Here is a 3,426-nt window from a genome sequence, read left to right as displayed (position 1 = left end):
CGCAGATTTCTTCGAATCCCAATACATTTGGGTGATTCATCATAGAGAACCCGATAATCTTGATGATGTCATCAACAGCGTGGCAACTGCCGCGGCGCGATTGACAGGACGTGAGCTAATGGGCCCACCCTATATATGCGCGGTCAGTTAGGAAATGACCGGTCCTTGCGTGTTGACCGAGGCGTTTCCTTGATTCTCGTGCATAGTGGAGGTAGTGGGCCGAATGTTTCTCTCCCCTTGCGACACGTGTAGGGTTAGGCTCCCGTCCATTTTCGTCGATGCAAATTTGGCGGCCAAGATCTATAGTAACTTTTCCCTTATAAAAAAGGGGAGGCGTAAAGATTAATCTAGATTGCCCCTGCTCCATTGCCTATCTTCCTCCTCGCTTCCAGCTCGCCATTATCACTGTACTCAAGTCCTCGAGGCTCAAAGAGGAACTCCTCAACACCATGGGCAAGAAGAGGATCACCGCGTCTTCCGAAGCCGCCGTGAGTGCCACTAGTTCAAGGGCACCCACCGCCGCGCATAGATCCGGCACCGTTGCCGAGGATCTTTACTGCGATTGGTCAGCCTCCTCCATCACCAAGCGCGATGAAAAAAAAGAGGAGCTTGGGGCTGATTTCATCCAACGAGAAGGATGTCCTTTTCCCAGGTTCTAATTCTCGTCTCGATCCTCCTGCTGGTTTCACGGTCATGTTTCCGGCCTTCTTGCACCGTGGGCTATCCCTTCCAGCCCACGAATTCCTTCGCTGCCTCCTCTTTTCCTACGGTATTCAGCTCTGGTAGCTGACGCCAAACTCTATCTTGCATCTGGAGATTTTCATCACAGTTAGCGAGGCCTTTCTCGGCATCGACCCCCACTGGGATCTGTGGAAGAAGATATTCTTCATCAAGCGCCACAGCAGGGGCGGCGGCCCTCATGTCGTAGGAGGAGTTGGCTTTGTCGCTCGGAAGGAAGTTAACTACTTCAACTTCCCGATGAGAGAATCATTTTAGGGTTGGCGATCAAAGTGGTTCTACCTCAAGGACCATCTGGCCTCGGGTCACCATTCCAATCTGCCAGCATTCAAAGATGTCCTAAAGGTAGTGCCGAAGAAATCTTGACAGAATACCTTGACTGCCGAAGAAAAGGTGATAGAAGACAAGTTGTATGAGAAGGTTCTGGACCTGAAGAATGATGGTGGCCGGACAATTTACGGCACTGAGGTCGCCGCTTTGTTTCTGAAGCGCCGCATCTAGCCAGTGATGTCGAGGAGACATCAAATGTGGTTGTATACTGGCACCAAGGATGTGACGCGGATCATCGCTGCAGATCTCACAGATAAGGAGCTTCTTGACGAAGTTAGGTGCTTGACGCACTTCAGCCAAGAAGACTCTATTTCCTTGGTAGCAGTCCAAGTCCCATATGAGCTTCGTCGTCTTCTGGCTAAGGTGATTTTTGTCGCTTGACTGTTTCATACTTGATCTAATGTTCGCACTCGATACTGACGATTTTCCTTTGTCTTCCTAGGCCTCTACCATCACAAGGTGCTTTCCTCCTTCGCCTGAGACTGGAATGGCTCCCGAAGATGATGACCTCTCCGAGGACGTTGAAGAAAATGCTGAGGTGGTCGAAGATAGCGTCGCCTCCAAAGAAGAAGGGGAAGCAGAAGGAGAAGAAGATGACGATGCACCATTTATTGCTAGGCGTTGGAGGGCAGCTGCCGATGAATTAATTGATACAACGGAGTCAAGCCCTAGTGGGCAGAATGACGATGAAGGTGATCGAAACCTCCTTGCCACGGCAGCTCCCGAAGCTTCGGCTGCTCCAGCATCTAAGAGGCCATCGGGTTTCTTCGGTAACGAAGATGACTTGATGCCTGGCTCGTGAGCATCTCTTTTAATATGTCTTGTTAGAATCCCCAATAATCTTTGTCCGCATAGCTGATGTGATTGATATTTGTTCACACAGTTCTGACGAAGAGATGGACCCCTCCTTCAAAGAAGGCGATGGTCAGCTTCGAGAGGACGGTGTCGACGAGAGTAGAAGTGCCAGTTTCTTCTGAAGAAGCATTGATTGTTCCTCCGCCGCTAAAAAGGACATGAGGAAGCAAAAAAGAAAACCCTCCACCCTATGTTCCTTCGGCAGATGCTCCTAATCCATTTTATTCGGAAGGACACGTAAGTGCCATCATATCTTCTATTTTATTTTTGATAGTCCATACCCGAGTAGCCCTCGAGCCTACAGTAGGCTGGTTGCAGCCGAGTGTTGGCTTGAAGGCCCTTCGACTGCTTCAACCGACACTTTGTTTCATTACTGTAGCCCATTCAAGCCAAAGTAGACATTGTAGTGTACTTTGTCGCCTAGTTCGTCCACCTTGAAGCTGAGAACACTCGTCTCCGAGAAGTTGCCAAGTCTTCGTCTGATCAACTCAAGAGGGCAAACAAACTAGCAACCGAAGCTCAAGGAGAGGCCGCGAATTTGAGGAAGGAACTAGATCAGCTGAAGGCGAAGATAGAGGAGGAGGAGAAGCAGAGGATAGAGGCTCAGTCCCGAGCAGACAAGAAGGAGCGCGATCTCCACAAATCTATCGAAACCATTCTGGGTAAATTTCTTCAACTCCTTTATTCGTCTTTTCTTGCCGAATTGTTTTATCTTATAACGCTTTTTCTTCATATTGTTTCAGGTCCTGCCGACATGCCTGTCGATCGCACAAACAGGCTTCGGGTCGATTCTATGTCTGACATTATTTCCTTCGCCGTAGACTCCAGTGACCAGATCCAGGAACATTTGATCAAGGCCAAGGGAGCTCTTTCGAAGCTATTTTCTTTGATATTCCCGAAGCTGGAGCAGAAGAAAACCTTGGAAGAACTGGTGAACGCCTTCTTTGAGGTACTGAAACGCACTTCACGTCTCTACAGAGTGCTTCTTGCGTTCCAGATTTTAAGGGGGTATGGCTTCGAAGACGACGTGAAGCGGTTAACAAAAGCTCTGTCAAAGAACAAGGACGGCTCAGCTGTCGACCTTGGTATTTACAGCGATCCGGCGTGCAGGTGTGCACGCTAGCTCCTCAAGTTGGTAGAAGCCCAAAAAAAAAACCGCTTCCGAAGCTGCCCCAAGCGCATCCACGCAAACTCGGGCTCCTTGATTCAGCTCTGCTTTTTAGTTGTAATCTGATACATTTAAATATCTTTTGATCAATCATCTTGTAATGAAACATGCTCGCTTTGTTGCCAGCACCTACTTTTCTGAATGCACTTCTGAATTAAATGCCTTTTATTTGACGCTCCCGATGGGAGTTTGTTGTGACCCTGCATACCACTGCATGTTGTAGTATGCCAGTCGTTGATATAACATTCACGAAGTACCATTCCGCAAATATTACATCCCTTAGAGTAGTACAACAGAACATAGCAGGGTCCATAACTCATTCACTTATTATTATC

The sequence above is a fragment of the Lolium rigidum genome, chromosome 4, assembly GCF_022539505.1.
Source record: "Lolium rigidum isolate FL_2022 chromosome 4, APGP_CSIRO_Lrig_0.1, whole genome shotgun sequence".
Lineage (NCBI taxonomy): Eukaryota > Viridiplantae > Streptophyta > Magnoliopsida > Poales > Poaceae > Lolium > Lolium rigidum.
The sequence above is the reverse complement of the archived record's forward strand: the minus strand, read 5'-3'. Positions refer to the sequence as shown.